General features: G+C 38.5%; 1 long non-coding RNA gene across 2 annotated transcripts in view; it reads left to right on the top strand.

Moving 5' to 3' along the window:
- LOC119260942 (uncharacterized) overlaps positions 1–10,357 on the top strand; it is a 105,559-nt gene extending 95,202 nt beyond the window's left edge. For both annotated transcript variants that reach the window (XR_005128864.2, XR_005128862.2), the window contains exon 3: positions 9,754–10,357. This is a non-coding gene — a long non-coding RNA (uncharacterized LOC119260942). The remainder of the gene's footprint in view (positions 1–9,753) is intronic.
- Positions 10,358–26,895: the final 16,538 nt, after the last annotated feature.

Raw genomic sequence — 26,895 nt, 5'->3', positions numbered from 1 at the left:
AATCCCTTGCACCACCAGGAAGGCCCCTATCTTGGAATTTCTTAACTCTTTCAAGGCCAAATAGTTATGCCCCAACATTAGAAGAAAACCATGCCTGGAAGCAGTGAAGGGAGAAAGGGTAAAATCTGAAATGTAATCCTGTCTTCACACAATGGTAAGGGGCTTATGCCATCGGAAAATTTGGGGGAGACAGGACATGGGAATCTTTATCTAATAACTTATTAGTATTGGATTTTTTTCTACCTCGACTTGGGGTTGTCAAAATGTGTCACCAGTGAATTAATCTGTTATCAAATACCTCCTCACCTTAACTTGCTGAAACACCGTGGGAGGCAGATGGCAGAAAACTGAAAGGTCAAACGTGGGACATTAAATGCCAAGCTTCTGAACATCTGGAAGACTTAAAAAAAAGAAGAGGAGGAAGAAAGTAAATATATGTAGGTGTCATTTGCTCTCCTTCCTATTAACATGACAAAGTGCACTTCTTTGCAAGCCAGTCAAGGGGATTTTGATTTTGATAGACTGCATCACAAGAGAAGACCTTCCTCCATTCCCTATTTTTACCTGCACAGATGATTTATTTGCTGCACCCTCAGGCAGTGAGCAGCCTGCTGTTGATGGAAGTCAGCAGCCTACCCACCAGCACCATCTGTGCAGGAGCAAGGTTAATGAGCAAATGAGTAGGGGCTGGCGAGACTGGAACGTGAGGTGAGAGGGAAAGGTGGTTGGTTTTAACTCCAAGCCATCCAGAGGTGGACCTTGATTTAAAACACCATCTTAGCCATGCTACCCATGATGCTTCCAAGGGGTCAATTGCTTCCAAATATCTTATGTTGGGGTCTAGATTGTGTCTGTTTTTAAAACTTTCCCAATTATTTTTATAAACAGCAGTTCTATAAGTCACTGATGAGAATGCAGTATGTTGACTTCAGTCTGTTCTACACAGCCAGGGTTGGACTGAAAGCGTAGGTTCTTGCTCATCGAAATGTATTCCAACGACCACCAGGACCAGCCCCACCTGGGAGTTGTTAGACCTGAAGGAGCTGAATCCCCTTCACCTCAGGCCTTCTGTGGCATACCCAGATTCTCAGACGACTCATATTCACATTAAAGTTTGAAAAGTGCTCCTTTAGGGCAGGGCTACTTCAGCTGTGTAATATGAAAAACTGTGAACCAGGCTTAAGTCTATGGGAGAGAATTTAAGATGGAAAGTGTTCTATAATTCAGTCTTTCAATCATTTGATAAAAATTTATATAGTGCTGTGGATTAGTCACGCTTCTGGACTCCAAGAATGCAGTGGTCAATGTTGGCATGTAGGTTCTTGATTCCCATGAAGTTTACATACCATACTAATCTACTAATCATGCATAGACATAGGTAATGACTGACAGTGATAAGAGCCTGGAAAGGTGGCCCTCCCCCACAAACTCATCTCCAGCCCCGATGCCTATACTGTGCACCAGATCGCTTAGAACCAAATCTTCACACTGTTCTGAGCAGACACACTCCAGGTCTTCATAACCTAGTAGTTAAGGCCAGTGCTTATTTATTTTCTCTGCTTGATTCACATTCCAATTATTGCCATTTTCTATGTCTTGCACTGCTGTTTTCTTACGGGGTCTAGACCTTTGAATTGTTGTTCTTCATTTCTGTTCTTAGCCTCAGTAACTCCTTCTCAACACTCTTCCTAATAGGTCAGTCTCCTTGCTTGTATGATTCTGCCTTTCAAGTTTGTTTCTTTTGAACTTACTGAAGCATCCTTTTGGCTATTCACCTCCACCTCCACCAGGGGGTAGTTCAGGAAACAAGAACCATTCCTATTTGTGCCCACTGTCTCTTCACTGGCCAGAACAGGGTCTGGCACATGCTATGTGACCCATAAAAAAAAAAAAAATGGAATCGTTATGCAAACTTGGGTGGATGAAGGAAGCAGGACATCTTAACAAAGGAGGGTGACTGTGTCAAATGACATAAAGATTTGAGCATCTCTATTGGATTCACAAGTAACACAAGTATCAGGGAGGGATGCTGTTTATTTGTTCTTTTTTTTGTCACTTTGTAGGATTCATTAGCACAGTGTATAAGAAAATACTGTGGTAACAGAACACATTTAACCTCTTTAACACATTGATGTTGCTTTTATTTAATATCAGAACCCTCTTACCAAGAACAGTAATTAATCTCCCAGACAACTATTATTCTGATGGACAGTGGTTGAGAAGTTGCAAATGTTCATTGTAGCAATATTTGCAATAGCCAAGCTAGGGAAACATGTTTTATAACCTTCATGTCTTTCAAAAACTTCCCCTTTGGATATTTTTTTTATATTAGAAATCAGAATAATTAATGTTGCCTTGCAGTACTTTCTCAATGATTGATTTTTAAAAAAGTATATGCTTATTTACATTCCATATATTTTTCACCAGTATTTTTCTTCTCAGATCCATGTTAACTATTAAAAATCCTCATCCAACTTTCTAAAAATGCATCACAGATTCTTACACTAACTCCCCCTCTGTACGGCTGTGAAAAAGAATAAACAAGAATATGCCAGTAGGTTCAAGGTAGTCATTCTAGAGTTACTTCTCCCCACCCCCCAAAAAAATCCCAATGATAAATTATGGGCTTTATTGAAATTTATTAAGCACTACATACTGTTCATCAATTTCTCTTATTCCACATTAACTCCCCATTCTTCTTTCCACATGCACACACTGGAACAACAGAATTGCATAAAATGAGCCAAATTTAGAACTAATCAAACCGGCTATGTACCTGTTACAGAAGTTGCTAAAGACTGCATATTCATTCTCAGAATAAAAACCATTTGACAGTGATGGGAATGGAGGGAGTAGGAAAACATAAAAGAAAAATGTGAAGGAAACATCAATGTTATCGCCCCTGATCTCACCTTCACTATGCTTCATTCCCCATGTGGTGATGGCTGAAATGTCACACACACACATTTTAGTCCTCAACCTGTGACTTCATTTTACAATGAAAATAGTGAAATAATTAGAAAAGACTGACCTATAAAATGTGTATCTGCTCCAACATCCTTTAGTTGAGTCCAAGGAGGAGGTTTAATTTTGATGTTTTGAGGATCCCAGATGAGTTGCAGAAGGATCACAACAAAAAGTAGAGCAGGAACTTACACGCTTGAAAGCCTTTTTGACAAACAACAACCAAGAAACACACCCAGTTGTGCACATAGTAACAGATAAGAGACAGCTGCGGGCTGCTTCCTCCCTCCTGGAGGGAGCTGCAGAGGGAGTAGCCTCCTGCAGATGTTTCCCTCGGCCAGGTGGGCATCTCCATGGGTATCACAGTAATCAGATAGCATCCCTTCTGCAAGAAGCCCTACCTGCCCTCAAAGGTGTCAGGGACACCACTCTGATAGCTCAGGGGGCAGGGATCCATTTCAATCATTTCCAGGAATATCCCTCTAAGCCAGTTTTTTTGGCAGAAAGGACAGGATGTTGGAATAACTTCCTGATGAAGTTATAAAGGGAAAAGCAAAGCCCTACCTTCATTCTTCCCGAATCTGACCCTTCTGGAAAACCAGTTCTCAGCCAGGGTTCATTCAGTGAGGTCTGTCTTGAATTTGACTTTTTTCTCCTTTCTTCCCTGCCTCCCCCACAAGGCACATAATCTGAAAATTTGTAGTTGGGTGAAGGTAGCTATTTTAAATTAAAGGAAGATTTTGGACTAATCCATACAGAGTAATGTTCATTCAGTGGAAAAGATGGTGTATGGGGCAGAATGGACGCCAAGGTCACTACTACGTGTGAGTAGTCTATCTGCTTGACATTGTTGGGTATAAGGTGAAATCTGGACCAAATTATTGGTTGCATAGTTCTGTGGAAAAAATCATGGTTTTATTGGCTGATAAGTCAGATTCGAGCTCTAACCCCACTATTAATTAGCAGTGAAAACCTGGGTGAGCCTCTCCAAGCTTTCAGTGGCATCATTAAATAGATATGGTATTTCTCTCTTACAGTGCTGTGAATCCTTTATGATAATCATGCAAAAACATTTTATTAGCTTCGTGTTGCTGCTATAACAAAGGATCACAAGTATAGTGGTATAAAACAAATTTATTCCCTTATTGTTGTGGAGACCATAAGTCCAAAAGTCATCTTATAGGGCTAACATGAAAGGGCTAGTGGAGAAGGTTCTGTCTGGAGGATCCAGTAGAGAACTCCTTTCTTGTCTCTTCCAGTTTTTAGACGTTGCCATCTGTCATTCCAAGGATGTGGCCACATCATTTCAATCATGTTTCCATTGCTATATGCCTCTCCTCTGGCCAACCCCCTACCTTCTTTTTATAAGAAACCAGGTGATTACATCAAAGCCACCAGGGTACTTTACCCATCACAAGATGATTAACTTAATCACATCTACAAAATCCATTTTCCCATATAAATTGAGGTAAAGGTTCTGAGAATTAGAACGTGGACATCTTTGGGTTCCATGATGTAACCTCTCATGGATACTTAACACAGCTGTGGTACAAGGAGGCATGTAACAACCCCTGCCTACCTCCTTTTCCATGAACATTGGAGGTGAGATGGATGTTACTGCTCTTTTCCCAATGTTATTTTCACCTTGAAGACTCTTCTTAAGAGTCCAAATAGAAATGCTGAAAAGATCTCCTATCAGTAAAATGGAAAAGCCTTAAAATCCATAGGGGAAGCAGAGGACTTATTTGTACCGCCTTTGGTGAGGACTTACAGTCTGATGAATTTTGTTTATCTGAGTTATGTTGGGAAAGCATTTGAAGAAAACCAAATTATATAGACAATCATAAGTGTAAAACCATCATGATGTAGAGAAATCTTTTTTCACTCTATGTATCTTGAAACTAGTTATAGAAAAGCCATTTGGACTTTGAAAATGAGAGCATCACCTTAGTTTTTAGAGTTTGTGAGACTCCAGGCTGAGTGATATAAAGGAGTTGGAATTGGTAGGTATTTTCAGCCTCTGATTTAATATTCTTTCAAATTGCACTGACATCATAATCATTTCTCTTCAATGAAAGCAGAGGGAAGCCAAAATAGTTTCAGTTTCACTCTGCTTTAATGGTAAATGCCTATCCTTTTGCTGATGTCCGCTATGAAATGATCATTCATGCTGCCATCACGTGAAATGAATCAACTAAATCAAAATATTTTTCATAGGGGAATAGCCGAGGGAACTGAAAGAAACAGCAGGCTGGACTTCTCATGCTGAGCTATTTTTGGATGGCCTTCTTCAAGGATCAATTTAAAGCAAAGTTCTACAACAAAGCTTTCTTCAATGAGGCAGAAACATATGCAGAACCCACACATACTAACAAAAGTAGTCACCTGACTTACTGTACAACGTACACATTTTATCCTCTATATCATAATAGTTGCCAGGAACAGTATTTAAGAGGTTAATGCATGGTGCATTTATCACTCATTCCCTTATACACTGTTTTATCAAAAGATCTTTGACAGATGTACTGTCTTTTTGTTCATTCATCTCGTTGTCCATTCTTTCATCTTCTTAGCAACCCATTTTTATATTCACTCATTGATTCATTTAACAAAACTGCATTGGGTGCCTTAACCAAATACATGCATATGATAATAATCTGTCTCTCTGCCCATTCTTCAGTTAGAAGTCTCTGAGAAGAGAAAAACAGAAATAAATAACTGACCTCCGATGGCCTTGGTTTGGAGACTTTCGTATCACCCCTTCTTTTTGAGTAGATGGCATATCAGAATTTCAAGCTTGATATATTTCCTTTGGCCAATCTTAGCCTTAAATCATTGTCTTTTAAGTCTGGACAAATATATTTACCTTGAAAAGCCTGTAGTTATTTTCAAGTGAGGGGCAAGATAAGAGATAACAACAAACTGAAAAAATAATTATTAAGGCATTTCTCACTCTCACCACTGCTTGTTCTTCAAGTGTGTGTGTGTGTGTGTGTGTGTGTGTGTACGTGCACTCTCATGCCATTCATCTGGAATAATTGTCTAGCATTTTGGTTCTGCTTTGGAAGCTAAGGAATGTGTTGAGTTTTGGAATTCCTTTCATGTGGAAAGAATCCAGCTCCCGAGGTCTGTTGACGATGGACAAACACTCAACACAGAAAGACCATAAGGAAGGCTTCCATTTTCAGTTTGCTTAAGGAGGTCTTGGTAGAAGCACCCGAAGGCAGTGTTTTCTATGACAATGACAAGGACTTGGACCAGGTCTTAAACTGTTGATGTAAATTCAACTTTAATAAATTTAAATTTATTTTCTTAGGCTGTGGCTCAACATCCTCAAGCATGTTCTGCTTTGGAATATCGGGTATTGTTTTTCTTCCTTGTGTTCCAGTAACACTTACTACAAAAAAAAATTACTCTCTGCCATAGAAAGGTCAAAAGAATAGAAACTGTTTACTTCCATGTCACATTTACTTCCATGTTAGTGGCACATTGATTCATGGATATCAATGGATAGATGACTGAGTGAATAGAAGCCTGGATGTGTGATACATGAATTAAATGTTTTGTACAGATTTAGAGAGAAATCAGTGATTTTTATGAGATTTAGCAGACTTCAGATTTATTGTCCCCATTCTAGATGAATATTAATTTTGTTAATATGGAGTATACATATTGTTGGAGAAAGAAAAATAATTGAATGCTCTGATAATGATAATCAGAGATGGGCCAGTGTGAAGATATTGGTAGTGGATTGTAATGGACACAGTCAAGAGATGAAAGTAGGCTTGCCTTTTGTTGTTTCTTTTCATATATTTGCTGTCTCTGATTTTAATATTTTTAAATATTTATTTATGTATGCATACAAAAACTGGGATACAGGCCAGAGGTGCTTGGGGTGAGAGGATTCACCAGAGACAGAGTGGGGAGCAGAACAGGCAGACTGACTAAAATACACTGCTGAGGTGAGCAGCGGGCAAGACAGGAGAGGTCTGCTGCACCCTGTGGGTATCTCCCTGGCCAGGGATTGAACTCGTGCTGCAGTGGCTGTGGATAGCTTCACAAGTTATGTCTTAACCCCTTGCGCCACCAGGGAGGCCCCTGATTTTAATATTCTATAACTCTTTTAATACAAATTTTCAATGGCTTCCATACATCTGTAATCAGATGCTAACTATAACCTTAGAAAGCCACACTTAACCTGGTCCCAGTTCACATCATTGGTTATCTCACCCCATATCTTGCTACACTCCAGAGGTGTAGCATCTCTCAGGGCTTTGGCATAGGTCTGCCTGGATTTCTCCTCTCTCATCTGCACTTGGAGGATCTTTCTTCATCTTCAAATCTCCACTTAATAATTCCTCAGACATACTTTCCTCGGACACATTCAAATTGGCTCCCTAGTCACTCAGTAGCATTTGATCCTATTTTAATTCTCTGCATCAATCGTAACATGTTGGAAATGTCACAGGCTCCCACTGAGCCTGTCTGAGTGTAATCCTGACACTAGTTAAGTAGGTAAGAAGTTGTTCTGGAAGCACTTTGCCAGCCCTTGCTTTTTTCTTTTTTTTTTTTTTAAGATTTATTTTTATTTATGCATACACATACTGGGATGTAGGCCAAAGGTGTGGGGAGTGAAAGGATCCACCAGAGACAGAATGTGGAGCAGAACAGGCAGATCCACCAAAATACACTGCTGAAGGGAGCAGCGGGCAAGACAGAAGAGGTCTGCTGTGCCATGTGGGTCAACTTCCTGGCCGGGGTATAGATCTCCTGCTGCAGTGACTGGCTATAACTTGATAAACCTGGAACTTTAACCTCTGTGCCACCAGGGAGGCCCAGCCCTTGCTTTTCTATTAGAATTCAAGTTATTCCATGGACTAAATAATTATCTCCATTATCTTTTCTTATTTCCTGACTTAGAAAATCCCTGTATTTGTTACATGACAATAGATAAAGGACACATTTACTCACTGATCACAATTCAGAATTTTCTCATTATTGTGTACTTTTAAAAATCTATATCCTTCCACGAGAATGTATTTTCCATGAGGGCATGAACTTTGCTCTGTTTACTGCCGTGTCCTTCATGATAAGGCACGACAATAGTAGGTTCTCCATAAATATTTGTTAAATAAATGAACCATTTTTTTAACTGAGTCAGAGAATTTTTTTTTAAATCTTATCAAGACCACTTGATGATTCTATATATTATCTCCATTTTACAGATGAAGAAACTGGATATTAGAAGCATTGAATAGTTTTCCCAGGTTGCAGAGGGAATAATCACACAATAAAAGTGAAAACTCCTCATGAATTCATTTCCCATAGTATTGCAAAATAAATTGTTGGATTTACCTTCTCTCCAAATGTACCTTTAACTTTAAGAGCTAATAATAGAGTGCTTAAGAGCACAGCATCTGGAGCCAGACACATAAGCTCACATTCCTACTACCCCACACTTCAGTTGTGTGACCTTGCATCACTTTTATAATTTCTAAAATAAAGGTGGCTTGGGATTTGAATGAGTGAGCACATCAAAAGCATTTGGCACATGATAGGTACTCTGGAAATATAACCTATTCATTATTATTATGATTATTTGTTATCATTAGATTGCATGATATTTATGAGTATTTTGATACCTGTCTAATAATTAGATATTCTCAATAAACTATTTGCCAATATTTTATATGTGAAACATTTATCATACTCTATGTCAACATACATTTGTGCCCATATTATAAAGTGGATGGCGATAAAGTGAGTACAGGAATTGTGGTTTTCTGACATAGGTGATCTTCATGAGTACTGTAACTTTTAGTCAGTATTGTTTTTAATTAAGAAAAAGTTCTCCCAGGCCTCCTGGGTGGTGGAGTGGTTTGAGTGCCATGCTGTGAAACTGTCCGCAGCCTCAGCAGTGTGGGTTTGATCCTGGCCCACTGGTGAGAATCCCACATGGTGCCGCAGACCTCTCCTGTCACGCCCACTGCTCCCCTCAGCAGTGTACTTCTGTCATCTGCCTGTTCTGCTCCATGCTCTGTCTCTGGTGAATCCTCTCACCCTCCCGCACCTCTGGCCTGTAACTCAGCTCTTATATAAAAATAAATAAATCTTTAAAAAATAAATTTATTTAAAAAATAAATAAATCTTTAAAAAAAAATTTCTTCCTTAAATTAAACTTGTATAACTTAGACTTAGAGAATGTCTAGAGATGACCTCAGCCAACTCTTATTTTGTAAGTAAGGAAATTGATAACAATAGTTGCAAAGCCACATTGAACATCAATGTCATGAATATTTGGGCCAGAACTAGAGGCAAGGTGGCCTGAGTTCTAGTCTTAGGTGATTTCCAGCCTCACCCTGGCACTGAAATGCCACCAAATCATTAATGGAGAAAAGCTTTCCAGCTAACTGATAGTTATGAAAATGTGTTCAACATCTGCTTAGTGCAGAGCATGAACTCTACAACTGCTCAAGAGTCCTCCCCATCATAAAAATGATAATAATGATTCCATAAGTGAATCTGAGGTCATGAAAAGCTGCCCATACTTAGAAGAAATTAATGATATTGAAAGGATATGCGATCGATTTTAAAGGACTCCTTCTCTGATTCCTTGAACTGTAATTAGTGGCCTAAAGCTACTAGCCACAGCAATCTGGGTCTTCCTACAGCAAACAGCTGTCTTCTTTTTTTAGGAAGAGCTATATAAGGCATGCAAACCACATGGACTTCCTTTGAAGCAGCTACAACTTTTGTCAATACTGTCTTTTATCTTTCTTTCTCTGTCAGACCCTGTGAGGAGAGATCTTATCAAAGAGAGAATCAAAGGAAGCTTCTGTGTTACGATTTCCCAGACAACTTTTTGGAATTCTGAAACATGGAGCCAGATTCCTGACCATCATGATGAGGGTATGCACTAATGATTGCTCCAAAATATCTCCAGGCTGTGTGGGCAAAAGCCAAACAGATCTGTCACCTTTTCTTTGTGTTTTCAGAAGTTGAAGATCCTTGTCACTTTTTTTAATGTGTAAATGTTGCTTGTTCATCCTCTTGCCCAGAGGCATACTTTGGGGATTCATAGGTAAACAGGAAATACTTTCAACAGAACTCTAAAAAATCGTTCTACTTTGGCATAAGGACTTCAAAAAAACCTCAGTCATTCAAGAAGCTGGATCACCCTTTTTATCAGATGAAAAATAAATATGGCAATATTGCTAAGATGGTTATTGTTAAAACTAAATCCAGAAATTGTATGTGATAGTGTTATATAAGAACACTGTCAAGGACGATTTTCTCACAAATATCCCACTTCTGAATTTAATATGAATCTGTAATATAAGAGTGTTTTGTTGTTGAAAATGCAAATTGAAATAGAGATGGACTTAAGTCAGGATTCTTGGTTATATTCAATGGAATATTATTGTGGTTAATTTAAGAAAAAAACATTAGGAAAAAAATCAAGAAGACTGAAGAACATGGCGCTATCTACATGGAATTCAAAGGAACATAATCATGGTTCTCTCAAAGGGATGATGGCCAAGACTTTCCTGTACATGAGAAACTGTTCTATGACCATTAATCCATTCAATTTTTGAATCATTATTATGGGATAATGACTATTATTATTTCTGATTTTAAGAACGAAAATGCTGAGGCAGAGTTGTTAAAAACTTTTGTCAAAGGACATTAATATATTAAATGGCAGAGCTGGAACAAAGTCAAGGACAAGCCATAGGTGCTTGTCTCATCATCATGTTTACTGCCACTGAGCACTGCGTGCTACAAGCAAAATGAGTCCTAAACTAGTCCTTGACTTTGCATGGCTTGTTCCAGATTCATATCGTAGGTGTGGCTACTTCTCATTTGTTTTCACTCTTCTGGGAGATTAAGAAGCAAATCACTAGTTTTTGATGATTGGACTCATGCAATAAATTTCTTAAAACTAGGAATGAAGTTAAGATGATTAGCAGCCAAAAAAATAAAAAGGAACTAAGGAACTTAACAGTCACTGCTCTCTATAACAGTAACTACTAATAACCTTGGATGAAAAATCTAGGTCCTACTTAAAGACTACCATGCAATTTAGTAAAATTGCAACTGTGGATAACATTAATTGATTGCAAATGTTAATGAACCTTGTTTCTAAAAGATATCATTTTGAATTCTATACCAAGCATAAACAATTTGTAATCAGTTAAAAGAAGAACCGAAGGGAATAATTGCATGCTTTGAATAGAATCTTTAAAATCTGTTGAGAACTAATACTATGGGACTTTGACTCTAATTCATAGCAATTTCTTCCAATATAAACTTGAAGGTTAGATAATACAAGAAGTGAATGGAGGAAAAGGGTTGGGAAGAAGAGTGAGTGAACGAGATTTCTACTGGAGAATGCTTTTGACATGGTCCAGTTACTGCGTCACGACTTCATGTTTCTTAATCTTGGCAATAGAATAAAGTCTTCAGCAGAAGGACCTTTTTCAAGTCCAAAAACATGACACTTCAGAGCTCTAACCATAACTTTTCTTTTTATGTCTACAGGATTTACAGTGTTTGCAGATGGAAGTAATTTAATACCATGCTGATCTTTCATCTAGCCTGTTCCTTTCAGTGACCTTATGTTTACTATAAGAAAACACCAACAAGGTGTCTGATTTCTTCATGGAAAAATGGCAACTATTTAAAACAAAAGGATTTTGTCCAGAAGAATCATAAATCTTTCACTGTTTCTGTAATTTAACAAAAAAGGCTCATTTGTTCTGGGAGGAGTGTTTGCCTGTGAGACAAGGCCAATTTGACTTTCTCATAAAAAATGCATTTTTTGAGATGGGGGAAGATAGCAGTAGAATAAAAAGTCACTGTTCTATCTATGGCAGGAGAAGAAAATCTTTTCATTTCCATGGCTTTGCCTCAAAGTGTCCATAAGTTATTATTGTGAAAGAAAACCTCAGAATCCTTCCTGGCATTTCCCAGGATGCTTTGAAAATAATAGCAGGTTCTTTGTGCTCTTCACACATCTCTGCTTGAACATGTGTGGTTCCTGCTGATTTTAAAGCCTATTATGCACCCCCAGAAAGTAGACTCATCTTGGGATGAGACAAGCCCTTGGTAACCACAGTAACACACCTTTCCAGGGAATCTTCCCATCGACATTTAATAGGTCGAGTCATAAATAATGAAATGAAATCTTTCAGCAGAAGACCAGAAGCTGCAACTGGAACACTCAGGAAATGGATAACAGCTGCCTTTCAGGTGATGAGATGCAAGATGCTTCCCTATATTAGAGGCAGTTTTTCCAATAAAAGAGATGACTTGAATCTGGAGTATCCAGTCTGTTTGCACCATAGATCAGGAAGTTGAAAATGCCAAATACTCTTTGGAGTGCAATACTGTATTTACAGACATATCGTAGATGCTAATCTAGACTATCCATTGGATTCTGTGTATGACTAACTCATTTAGGAACAATTTACAAATATGTTTTTATGATAATGAGTGGGTCTTTCAGGGAGAAATATATCACTTTACACAAAAATTATGTGTTGAGTACCTAATTCATGTCAAATGTTTTGATCCTTGGAAGTAGAGTAGCAAACAAAGCTTTGAGAGATACGAACAAGAAGAGTCCATGTGTAGTAGGTACTTGAAGGCCGACTAGCAATTAGTTAGGTGGAAAATGGAGAAACAAAGCACAGGATCCAAGGCAGAGTAAATGACTCAGGCAAGGACTCAAAGTCAGAGAAATCATAGTATATATTTGGGAACTGAAATTGCTTCAGGATGTTGGTCTCTGGCCAAAAAAATAAATCATTCAACATTCAAGAATATTCAATTTTTGTCCCTATGGCCTAGCAGGAAGTATTTTAGGTGTTTAGGGTAAGATCATCAGCAAAGCAGAGAATGTTGCTTGTCCTGGTAGAGTCTATCACACAGGCCAACCTCATGGTTCCTCTCTTCCCTCCTCCTATATTCTACTATATTGAGAGGAGTGGGAGATTATATTAGAACAGCAACCACTGCAAAATTATTGTCTTAAAATTTTAGGTTTTTACCATCCACTTTGTCTCAGTGGATGTTTGCATCAATAAAAAAATTAATGGGGATCCCCAAAAGTGCCAAGTACTATGGCAGCATAAAAATGAACTTGATCTTGGATTCAACACAGTCCCAATAAAAATCCTAGTGTGTTATTTTGTGTATATAAATTTAAAGTTTATTGGGGAAAGCAAAGACCCAGAATAGCCAGCATGATATTGAAGAAGAAGAACAAAGTCAGAGGACAGACACTACCCAACTTTAAGACTTACTATAAAGGTACTATTATCAAGACCATGTAGTATTGGTGAAAAAGTTGCAAAAAGATCTATGGAAAATATGGAGCCTGGAAGTGCATCCATACAAATCTAATCAACTGATCTTCGATCTTCAACAAAGGAACAAAGGTGATTCAGTGAAGAAAAGAAAGTGTTAAAACAAACCAACACACACATACACACACACACACACACAAAGTAAGCTCAGACTTTATACCTTACACACAAATTTAATGCAGAGGCATATCAAAATGTTAAATGCAAAACAAACTCCTAGAATAAAATCCAAGAAAAAAATCTAGGTGATCTTGGTTTTGGTGATGACTTTTCAGATAAGACACCAAAAGCATAATCTGTAATAAAAAAAGTTGAAATTCATAAAATTGCGACATACATATATGATAAAGGACTGTTTTCAAGACATGCAAAGCATGTCTTTTAACACTCAACAAGAAGAAAATAAACTGCCCAATTAAAAACAAACAAAATGTCTAAGCATTCATCAAAGAAGGCATGCGGATGAAAAGTGAATATAGGAAACGACATTTAATATCATTGGGAAGTAAAGCCCTAATAAGATACAATGACACATCTGTTGGAATGGAGAAAATATTTTTTAAAAAAGATTTATTTATTCATGCATATAAGAGCCGGGGTACAGGCCAGATGTGTGGGAGGGTGAGAGGATTCACCAGAGACAGAGCAGGGAACAGAACAGGCAGAGTGACTGAAATACACTGCTGAGGGGAGCAGCAGGTGAGACAGGAGAGGTCTGCCATGCTGTGTGGGATTTTCACTGGCCAGCCGGCATTGAACCCATACTGCAGTGGCTGTGGACAGCATCACAGTGCTGCGCTCAACCACCTGCACCACCAGGGGAGGCCCAGAATGGAGAAAATCTTAAACATTGCCAAATGCTGACAAGGAGGTGGAGCAATAATAACTCCTATTTGTTGTGAGGGAGAATGTAAAAATGGCAGACACTTTGGAAGACAGTGAAGTAGAGTCTTATAAAACTAAAAATACTCTTATAAAAATCTAACATTTGCATTCCTTGGCATTTGTCTAAATGAGTTGAAATTTTACACATAAAAACCTATACACAAATGTTTATTGCAGCTTTATTCATGATTATCCTGGCCCGAATTCAACCAAAATGTCCAAATTTACCAAAACTGGTAAATGGATAAACAAACTGTAGTGTGTCCAATGATGGAATATTATTCAGCTGTGAAAAATGAACTATCAAGCCACAAAACCACACTGAAGAACATTAAAAGCCTTTTGCTAAATGAACGAAACCAATCTAAAATATCTTACATACTACATGATTCCAATTATATGCCATTCTGGAAAAGGGAAAATAATGGAGACGGTGAAAAGATTAGTGGTTCCAGATATTCAAGGATGAAGAAGAGTGATGCACAAGTGGAGTAGGGAGATGTTTAGATAATGAAAGCATTCTGTATGATCGTGTAATGGTGGAGGCATGACATTATACCGTTTTGAGTTGCATTACATTTCCAGTCAATGATGGACCTCACATGGCAGTGTAGTCTGTCATATATAGTCTATCATACTCTGTATGAGAGTATAATGGTAGATGCATATCATTGTACAATTATGTGTCACACAACAACATATCTAGGCAATGATGGGCCACATATTCAGACAGTGTGCAGTAGGCTACACCATTTAGAATTGTGTAATTACACTCTATGACATTCACACAATGGCAAAATTGCCTAATGATACATTTCTGAGATGTATCCGTGTCATTAAGTGTTGCACAACTGCATATCTGTCAAAACCCAGAGAACATATGACACAAAGGGTGCATCTTAATGTAAACTGCGAACTTTGGTTGATAATTACTTGTCAGTGTTGACTCATCAATTGCAACATATGTCCCACACTAATGGAGAATGTTGATAGTTGGGAGTCTATGTGTGTAGGGGAGAGAGGTAGAAGTATATGGGAACACTGTGCTTTCCTTTCAATTTTGCTGAGAACATAAAACCACTCAAAAAACAGTCTATTAATGTAGAATAAAAGAAAAATAAGGGATCATCTTTAATGAAAGGTAGCTGCTAGTGACAATGGATATGTCTTTCTGTCCGTCTTCCTACCTATATTTCTACCATCCATGGCTCTATCTATTTAAAATTATGATTGATTTACCATATACAAATAAACTATGTGAATGCAGGGAGCATAAATCAGAATTAATTCCCCTGTGATTTAGTGGGTAAATCTGAGGAAAAACTAAGCAGAAGTAACATTTACTTTGGACCATTAAGGACCTATATTTTGTACCTATAGGTCCCAATAGGCTCCTATAGGAGCCAATAGGTTAAAAATAGTAAAAGTAGAGAAATATTCTTAAATAAGGTGAGGAGACATAAAAGCCATCCTGGAAAGTGTAGCTAGAGCATATGGTGCAGGGGGAAAATAAGCAAGCGATGAATTGATTATTAGTCTGGAGCCAGAGCACAAAGGACCCTCTGGCTTCCATGAGGTGCCAACTTCATACAGGCACTGTGCCAGGCACCACCCATGCCTCATTTTGCAAGCACTTAGTACAGCCCTAAAACAGGTATTGTTAGCTTGAGTTTACTGCAGAGGACACTGTGCTCAGGGAAATGCACAGACTAGTGTAAGTCTCAAGGCTCGTAGGTTCTGCCAAGAAGTTGAACGAGCCTCAGTGGAGTTGACAAAGGAGAGTGCTGTGCTTGTCCCTGCAGAAAAGATGATCCAGGGTGTTTTTTAGACACTTGATGAGTTGTCCTCCTTGTCCATAGTTCTACACACCAAGAGAATTCTGTTTCTCCTCTTGAGCTGGCATGCCGACACCAGAAATCACTGCTCATGGACACTATTCTTCGGATATTCAGGGACTGAAAATAAATAGAAAAATCACAGTTTCATAGGCAATAATGATGTTGCAGTTGTGCTGTGTAAATCATATCACAGAAAATTCATTTTTGTAATTTGCCTTATCAGGTAAAGATCTCTAGATTGCTAACTTCCATGAAACAGAAATGTTTCATTCATGACTCAAGCCAAATGCATTGAACCACAATACCAATTTATTGGGGGGCTCTCTCATCACAATAATAAAGCTTACAATTACATTAGCAGCAAAAATGAAGGAGGGTAACAAACCTTTATCAGTAGAGTTAGGAAAGCCTGCAACACTGAGTGGATGGGGCCAAGTCCAGAGAGCCCCAGGAATTCATTAGTCTCCACAGACAGAGAAGAAGGGGCCACTTCTCAGGGCAAGAGCCCCAGGTGTTCTCACCAAACCCTTCAGGACAGAGGACGTGGAATCCATAAACATCTCCACTTGCCTAAAATTAGGTTTATACCACTTTTAAGAGGCATTTTATGAGGGCCACCTGTTAATTTTGATTTAGGGAGGGCCTCTCCACACAGCCAGGTATTAATGTCCTTGCCTTTTGTATTGTTCATCAGTGGCTTCATAATCAAGTGTTTGATAACTAAGTTGCTCTATCACAATTGCCCCCAAATGTCTGCTGGTTGTTGTCTCTTCTCTGGTCACAGCAACTCTGATGCAATCAATATCAATAAATATGGCAGGGATAGATTAGTGAAGACATCCTCTCCTTCCAAAGAAGTAACTCAGGAGAGAATTTGCATTAGGTAAATGGAAAGAGTATGGAGAGGTAATGATGAGGATCCCTTTCCCTGACACCTCCCTATGCCATGGAGGCAGTTAATAAGCAACTTCCAGTCTCACCATCATGGGATGGAGAAGGTGTTTTGTGATCTCATGACATTGACACCTTGTCCTACAAATGATGAACATTAGATGAATATTTTCTATATAGCCCACATTCAATCTAATTTTTAAAAATCCAAGAGATGGAAGAGAAAAAAAAAAAAAGACTCCACATAGTTCAGATGATTCAAGTAGGAATAATAAAAACAGAAACACCAATTTCCTTATCCCATAGCCTTATTTATGCAGAGACATGAACATGTATGTTGGATCAATACAGAAGTATTTTGGTGGTTGACCTATTTTACTGAATATTTAATCTGGTATTAATTATATACCAAGGTATGTCTCTGAAATTATTCCAAATATAGGTTTCTTTGATTTTGTGTGTCAAGGTATGTCAAGGTATGTCTCTGAAATTATTCCAAATATAGGTTTCTTTGATTTTGTGCATGCACAGAAACATGGACACACACACACACACACACACGCGCGCGCACACTTATCTCCACCACTGGGTTGTGGGTTTCAACAATATAGCATGTCTTATAGTGTCTGGTATACAGTAGTGCTCAATAAATATTTGTGGCACAAATTAGTCTCCTCCTGTAAGACAGTTTTCTGGAAGCAACAACAATTATTGGCAGTCCCTTTATATCAGAGTAGCAGTGACCAGAGAAGAGACAACATCCAGCAGTTACAATTTGTCACTCTTGGTCCAGTAGCCCTTACTGACTTCAGTCCCAAACCTTTCCTAACTCATAGCCTTTCTTCTGGGTTATTTTTGTCCCTGTTCCCCTGGTAATTTTTTTCCCTTTTCTTTTTCTTCTTTTTTTTTTTTTTTCTCTCAGCTTGATGTTGCATCAGCTACAGCTGCCCATTACAAATCACCTCTAACCTTCATTTCTTGTATTCACTGGTGATTCTGCTACTTTTGGCTCAATGCATCTGGCCCTTGGAGGCTTGTATTTCTAATCCCCAGGATCTGAGAACTTTCTCTTGGGGTAACTGGAATTTTTTAAGTTGAATGGGATAGAAGGATGTCCAGACAACTTCATTGAATGAGGTTTAATAATACAAATACAGTCTTCAAATATGTTCGTTTGATTTATAAATACACTGCTTTATCCCTGAGAACTCTCAGTGGAAAATATTTACACAATTATGTCTACTTTTAGTAAAAATAGTTTTATGTCTAACTAAGGTATGAGTTCTTTAAAGAAGCATAATCCAGTTGTTAGTTTAAGATGCTTTCAGCAAACTTTCAGTTGTAGATGATGAATACTACTGGTATTATGTTACAGCTAATTTTGTAAACAAGACAAATGACTTGGATTTTTATGGAAGATATTTTCAATTTGCTTATTTTTTTGCACAGAATGACTTAATTTCACACAGTTTTTCAGTAATCAAGTGAAATACTTATATATGTGATGGGACATGGATGAGAGCTATTTCTTTTTGTCAAATTACTAGAAATTCAGAGTAGAATCCAGTAATGGTTTAAGAAAACTCTCTCCATTTTGGAAATTCTTTGGACAAGATAACATGCACTGTGTTGTTTTTTTCCTCTGGGAAGCCAAGCCACTTTGAGCAGAAAACAGATTTTGTGGCCATCAGCCCACAGAAACTCAGTGGGCCTGTCTGGCAGGGCATGAAGGACTTCATCCCTGATCTAATTAGACATTCTCCCTCTGGGACTCAGCATAGAAGTCAAAGTTAAGGAAGGATTGCCTTGTCTCCTTGCAGTGATGGGAAATCCATTGCAATTGAGCAGCATTCCCTTGATTTGAGCACATTTGGGGACTTGGAAGCAGAGAAGAACAAGCTAACGGGTTAGAGTCTGAAGCTGCCAGTTAGCAGAATTGGCAGCCGCCTTCCCTAAGCCTTTTGGTCTAAAGAGATGGTTTCCTTCCCACAAGGAAGGAGCCAGAACCATATGGCCCAAACCCCAGGTGGTTCTCCTTCATGGCTCGTGGATTCCCTGAACCTTATTCCCTGAGCTTGAGGCCTGCCAGCAATTCTGTCATGGCAGATCCCTGCAGCCATGGGTTTGTAGCTGGTGGGAAAGAGACACACTGTCAGGCCCAAAGACATGGATTTTGGGCCTACACCTATGAGCATCAGACATTCTCCAGCAGAGGAGATGACAAAGATGCCATTGTTCCTATCTTTAAGTCACTTAGAGTTTGTTACTGGGTTCTGGGTTGTGGAGTTCTCTGAGAAATAGAAATAATGGAGACTGATCCTGCAGATACCAAGCAAGAATTAATTAAAGATTATGCAATTCAGCATAAAGGAGTCAACATCAGGGGCAGGGTCTGTGTGCTGCTCCCTGAGAAAGAGGTAGAGGCTCTATTTGAACAGTTTTAACACAGCATAATTAGAGGGCTTCCCTAGCCCTTCTTTCCAAGAGGTCATTCCATCTCTTGAACTCCCATCTCCTTGGGCCCGTGGCCACTTTATGATGGATTCCATAGCATTAGCCTAGCAGGGCTTTTATTTTTTTAAAGATTTATTTATTTATGCATACAAGAGCTGGGGTACAGGTCAGAGGTGTGTGTGGGGGGGGGTGAGAGGATTCCCCAGAGACAGAGTGGGGAACAGAACAGGCAGATTGACCAAAGTACACTGGTGAGGGGAGCAGCGGGTGAGTCAGGAGAGGTCTGCTGTGCCATGTGGGTAGCTCCCTGGCTGGCTGGGAATTGAACTCGTACTGTAGTGGCTGTGGATAGCTCCATAGGTTGCGTCTTAACCCTTGCACCACCAAGGAGGCTCCCCAGCGGGGCTTTTCGACTAAAGGTTTGTTAGTAGTGAAACTATTTTCTTGGGCCTCCCTGATAGATGAGAAACATCAACATAATATATCTCCCTGTCTGGCTCATTAAACTATTTTGAGAATCAAGTTTGATAATATATGTGAAAAGTGTTGATAATAATGGATATAACAACATGCTATAATGGATTATACAAATACATCGTAGATTTGTGTAGGTGATTATGTTTTCAGTAATATTCAGGGGGCATAGTATTGAAACCAGCATACTCTAGGTCAAAGGAAGAAAAGAAACAGGACACCTTTCTGACCTTGCTGCCATGCATGGTTTCTTCCTTTACAAGAATGGTTCTGGAAGCCTGGCCTCTGGACAACAACAAGAGCATCCCTGGGATCTCCTGGGAACTCAGAAATGCAAATTTGGGGCCCACCTAGCCCCAATGAGTAAGAAACCTTGAGGGTAGAGTTCAGGAATCTTTTTTAACAAGCACTCTGGTCATTGTGATGTAAACCATCAGGGTAGAGAGTCACTGTCATTGACCATCTTGTCATCCCACATCTGACCCATCAAGCTTTCTGGGGTTACTGCCATTGAGGTCAGAGGTTTTTTAAAAAATCTCTTCTGGTGTAAAGTCTGGATCTGAAAAGACATGAGATTTAAGGCAAGTCTCATTTACATAAAGTTTGCATTGCTTACCCTTTTATTGATCATCAGATTCACTCAGCAGAATTTACTGAACATGTACAATATTATCTACCAGGCATTACACTCAATTATTTTTCATTGTTCCGTGTTTCCCTTGTGGCCCTGCCTTATTCAAATAACATGATACATTGGGGGAAAAAATTAAAACACATAGTCTGACCTTGCTTTTAAGACCTGGAAGTTAACTTATCCTTGTTCTGCCCAAATATCTGTTTCCTTTCTTCCCACTATTTTTCACTATCCTTTTCCCTTCATAAACAGTCAGAAAAGACAATGGAGGCTAATATGTTGATGCATTTTCCTCCTGTACCAGAAGACTTTATTGAGAACTCTCCATGGGAAGCCTGTCTTAGTTTTACTGCAATTCTACAATAACCTGGTGACCTTGAAGAGGCAATTCTAGCTTGAAAGCTGAAACATCATACTGCCTGCCAAAAGCAAGAAGAACCTGCACTTTGGGATTTGAGGAGATTTTATGCATTTGGAGTAACCTTCCCTTGATTATATCGTCTTTGGAGACCAGAACCAAGGCATTCAGAAACAGCTGTGCATAGGGAAGATGCCTGAGGAAATACTCATGTTCAATTCATTGAGCCTTCATAAACATTTCTGAGAGGAAGACTTCAGAGCCATGGTTAAAACATATAGTTAAGCTTCAGGTTTTCTTTTGGTTGATAGTCCTTTGTCATTCTCTGCATGATCTGATAGAGTTAATTTGGGGAAAATAAGTCAGAGGTTTACTTTACCCATCTTACTCTTTTTTTTTTTTTAATAATAAATTTTATTTTTATATTCCCCATACAATTGCAGCCCCCCCATTCTGACCCCAATCTCTCCCCTCCCACCCCCGCCCCCTTAAAAGTGTCTCTGGTTCGTAGTTTTTTGTTGATTTTGATTTTCACTTTCTTATAGTTATTCGTTTTCCTGGTCCCTTATTTAAGTTTTCTAGATTCCTGCTATGAGTGAGACCATCCGGTATTTTTCTTTTTCTTTTTGGCTTATTTCGCTGAGCATGATCCCTTCCAGTGCCATCCATGTTGCTGCAAATGGCATGTGTTTATCTTTTTTGAATGCTGAGTAATATTCCATGGTATATCCATCTTACTCTTTTTATCCATAAATCATATCTCCTTTCTGTCTCTTAAATTCTCAATGCTATTATGAAGGAGAAAAACAAGCTAATCCACCAGGCATTGATCTGCTTCTCTCCAAAGATGGCATGTTCATAGGGTTGTATTTATTAATACACTTTAATGAATTCCTTTTCTTTTTTTAAGATTTATTTATTTATGCATACAAGAGCTGGGGTGCAGGCCAGAGATGCAGAGTGGGGGGGTCAGGGGATTCACCAGAGACAGAGTGGGGAGCAAAACAGGCAGATCCACTGAAATACACTACTGAGGGGAGCAGTGGGGAAACAGGAGAGGTCTGCTGCTCCATGTGGGTCAGCTTCCTGGCAGGGGATCGATCTCATGCTGCAGTGGCTGAGGATAGCTTCATAGTGCTGTGTCTTAACCCCTTTTGTCACCAGGGGTTAAATCTCCTTTTCATTTTATAAATAAATCACCTGGAGAAGGCAATGGCTAGTGCAAGTATATATAAAGTGCATATATTTGCATATATAGTACATATATATAGTGCAAATATATATATATATATGTTGACAATATATATATGTTGTCAACATCTTACATCATCATTGATGCAGAGGTCATTTGGTGATACTATAAAGAGATTATAGTTTTCTGACTGTCCCTGAAGTCACAGTACAAGGAAGGAAAATAGAAGAAAAATGAAGATTTAGTAGTTAGTGTAGCATTGTTAAACAAGAAGTCATTGTAATTCTCTGGAAATCAGTCTCATTTGAAATTGAGAGTAACAAATGTCACTATGCACTATTTGAAGGATTTGTCAACTATCAACTGACTAAATTTACCTTTCTAGGCTTTAGGGTGTTCAGATACTTGATCAAACATTATTTTGGACATATCTGTGATGGTGATTTTGGATGAAATAAACATTTGCACTGGTGTACTGAGTGAAGCTACTCCCTTATGTGGGTGGGTCTCAATTAGTTGAAGACCTGGTTAGGAAAAAAAAAAAAAAAAAAAAAAAAAAAAGATGAGTAAGGGGTATGCACTGAAAATGAAGCTTCAAAGATAGATAGATAGAGAGTTTATTAGATAATCAACGTGAGGATTCTAGCCCAGGAAGTAGGCCCAGAGTTTTGACTCAGTGAGAGCTGTTCCAATAAACACAAATTTGAATTTAGTTTATATAGGTGGAAACAGTAAGTCACTGACATTAAGAATGTAATTATTCTTGACAAGAGGGGCTTCTGCTTCTAAGTTGTCCTGTTCTAAATATATGCTGATGCTAGAGGAATGCATTGCAGGATTTAATTTTTTCCTTGCTAATGAATACACTGCAGAGACACAAAGGCTATATACCTATTGTTAAATCTTTTTTTTTCCTTAGCCCAGAAGACTGACTTTACCTTCAGTCAGCAGATTCCTGCCCTCACAATGGAGCCAATGAATGTGGCTTTGCTTTCTCCCCTGCTAGACAAGAGGTGGGGTCCCTAGAAACTTTTATAGTATGCTCGCAGGAGGAACTTCTGCCTGTGTTTAACTATTGGACTCACACTGAAACACTGACCCTTCTGAGTCTTGAACCTGCTGGTCCCTACACCATGGCTCTACTGAGTCTCAGATCTTTAGATTTAGATTAGAACTATACATTAATTATCTTGGGTTTCCAGCTTTGCCAATTGCAGATCTTGGGATTTATCGGCATCCATAATTGTGTGAGTCAATTTTTATATTAAATCTTTGTCTCTCTATTTCTGTTTTCTGTGAACATGCATGCACACACGTAAGCTATTGGTCCTGTTTCTCTGCAGAACTCTGGCTAATACATAGTTCTATGCTTAAGGTGCTATTGATGTCTCCATTTTAAGGATGGAGAAACACACAAAGAATAGTCTCTGTAGTAGCGTAGAGGTATGTTCTCAGATTCTTTGACACTCCCCTCTCAAGAGATGAAAATAAATTCCTCTTCCCTTGAGTTTTGGCTGGAATTAGCAATTCATTTCTAATAAACAGTATTGTTTTAAAAAAAGAAAAAAGCAGGACCATAATGGAGTCATTCATGTTGGGCCTCACCCAGACTTAACACCTAAGCTAATTGTGGTTTCAACTTCTCCCAAATGTGTAATTCTAAACCAATCAATCAGAATTTCTAAGTCAGCACTATAAAGCAATCTGCATGATAAGGTCCCCTGCCTTCCCCTGAGGGATGGTAATGTTGCCTGAAATAATCTTTCTCTTCTCTACCTGTTAATTTCGCTCACCCTCTTTCTGACTATAAAAGTTTCCATTTTGTGCAAGTCTTTTGCAGAACCTCCCCCTTTCTAGATGGAATGTTGCCTAATTCATCAAGTATTTAATAAAGTCAAATAGAGCTCTAAATTTATTCAGATGAATTTTGTATTTTAACACTACATAGCAGATATAATCGGATGTCCCACTCAGTTCTAGGTCATAAAAACACTACAACTTCTGACATGGTCTTTTTCTGTCAGACTTTCTCTCTTTCTGATCACTTGTTCCAAGGAAATCTAGTTACTATGCCTGTGCACAGCTCAGCAAGGCAACCCATGGAGTGAGGAATTGAAGCTTCCTGCCAACAGCCACAGTAGTGAGTCTGGATTCTTGGACTTCTTCAGAAGACTCCAATCTCATGAAGTTCCTGAGCCAAAACCAGCTAGTTAAGCCTTTTTCTAATTCCTGAAATTCACAAGTGGTATGTGATAATATTGGTTGTTTTAAGCTGCTAATTTGGGTTTGCTACACTGTAAGAAATAATTGTACTTGCCAAAGTTCACACAGTTCATACAAGTCAGAATCAGGATACAGACGTGCCGTCCAGAGGCGGCGTTATTAACTAGTACCTCCTGTTGCCTCCCTTAATGACACAACATCATGGGATCACAAATCTACCATTACCGTGTCCATTGTCAAATAACCCCAATCAAAGAGGTGTGGACTCTATATCCCCCATCAAGTTGCTCTTTCATGGGTATCATAAGAGTAAATGGAATTATTTTCTTGTCAATGGACCACAAAGATGTTCTCAAGATTTCTCAGAGCATTAAAAATAGACCAACCATATGATTCAATAATCCATTCTTAGTTGTTTACCCAAAGAATGAAAAAAAAAAAAAACTAATTCAAAGGGACATGTGTATCCCTTTGTTCATTGCAGCACTATTTACATTAACCAAGTTATGGAAACAACATAAGTATCCAACAACGTGAGTAAATAATGAAAATGTGATATCTATATATATACACAATAGAATACTATTGATATGTAGGTATAAATAGGTGAAATATTTCCATTTGCAACAGCACAGATAAACTGAAGAGGATTATGCTAAGAAAATAAATCAGACAGAGAAAGACAAACACCAGATGATTTCACTCAAGTGTAGAATATAAAGAAACAAAGCAAAGGAACAGGAAAAACTAAACCCAAACAAAACCTAGTCATCTTCTGCAGAGGTGACCAGGGTAGGAGGATAGGTGATGGGGAGCAAAAGGTGGGAGGGGGCCCAGTGGACTATGGGGGAAAATTGTGGGTGCTTTGGTGGTGGTATGATGTGGTAATATGCATCTAAAGAGGTGTCAACCTATTCCCCTAACCATAAACTGCGTTATAAAGCAATGTTACTGCAATAAAAATACTTTAATTTTTAAAATGCTACAACAACACTTGTTCATGAGTCATTAAAAAACCATTATCCTGAAACCTCACTTAACAGCTTGGGGATTGAGGCTCAGTTGAACCCAAGCCCAAGAGATTTCCTGAGAGAGGGTTGAATGCATGTCATTCTTATTTTCTTAATAAAAAAAAATATTTTGCGAGATACAACATGACTAATTGAGGCCTCTGCTTAATTGAGATCTAATTTAATAACTTTCTGATATAATTTTCAAAGAGTAATGACGGGGTGACATTACACTTCCCATTTCCCCAGAGACACCTCTTATGACAGTATAATAAGCTTGGTGATGGATGGCGGTTTCCTAAATGTGCCTCTCTTCTCACCTCCAGGCCTTTGTATAGGCAGCGCTCACTGCGAGAAAGCCCATTCTCCCCTGACGATCCCTCTTGATCTATTTAAAACCCATCTACTTCCCTTTTATCCTTCAAGACTCCTTACATACTCAGTGTCTTCTAAGACGTCTTCTTGTTATCACTTTACCCACAGCTATCCCCTGGGTAGGTTAGATAGCATAAAGCAGACGAAAAGCATGTGTTTCAGAAACAAATAGATGCTGATTCCACTCAGGTTCATGGTATAAACTAGCTGTGTGCCCTTGGGTAAGTTCCCCACCCCACTAGGCTTTGATATCAAATGGAAATAATATAATTGTGAGCACTAAAGGACTCTAATTGAGAGTGATCACTGGAATCTAAGAATTCCTAAATCAATAGTACTTACTATTTTTTTTTGGGGGGGTTAGGTCTCACAATGCACAGTTTCTTTCTCTTTTAGGATAGGTGCACATTGAATGAACAAATGTTATTTTGGTGCTTTTGTCTTTATGGCGGGATAATTCTTGTTCACTTATCCTCAATTATCTACCTATCTTCATATATTTAAAATATGTCCCTGATGCATTCGCTTCAGTTTCTTCAAGCCAACTATTTTGCCAAATTTTTAGATCTTGAGTAATGGCAACTCCAACCATTTCTCTTTTCTCCCCTTTTTAAACATTTCCTCAATTATTCATACCACACTTGTCAAACCTCCCTTTTATTTATTCTAAGGGCATCCACATTCATCCAACACTTGTTTCCTCCAATTCTCTTATTTCATCTATATTTGGTGATTCACAACTTCTCCCACCTTTGGTCTCTCCAACTCCGGTCTGCCATTCTCCATGCGGATATATTTATTTTTCCCCAAATAGCTCTTATCATATTACTCCCTGCTAAATATAATTTATTGGCTACCCATGTCTTAAAAATGGTAAATTTCACATATTTGTCACAGATTTCAGTGAAGATACATTGCCTGTTTTTACCTTATTCATTTTTCTCTGCTTTATTGAAACCGTATGGTTTATGCCTCTATAACATACTCCCACACATTTCCATCCCCAGGATTTTAACCATTCTCTTTCCTTTTACTAGAAATTCCTCTTGCTCCAACTTTGCCTATAGCAATAATGAAATCTTGCAAAGGCCCTCTGAAAAGTCACTTTCTCCATCAAACCTTCTCTCATTACTTTGCTCTTTCCCCAGGTCCAGATGCTGTAATTTCTTCCTTCCTTATCTCTCCATGACTCTTTGCACTTTGTTTATGAAATTTCTCTTATACTTT

Source organism: Talpa occidentalis, unplaced genomic scaffold (genome assembly GCF_014898055.3).
Source record: "Talpa occidentalis isolate TD23 unplaced genomic scaffold, MPIMG_talOcc4v2.1 talOcc4.6, whole genome shotgun sequence".
Classification (NCBI taxonomy): domain Eukaryota; kingdom Metazoa; phylum Chordata; class Mammalia; order Eulipotyphla; family Talpidae; genus Talpa; species Talpa occidentalis.
Note: the sequence above shows the minus strand (reverse complement) of the source record. Positions and strands in the feature narration are given on the sequence as shown.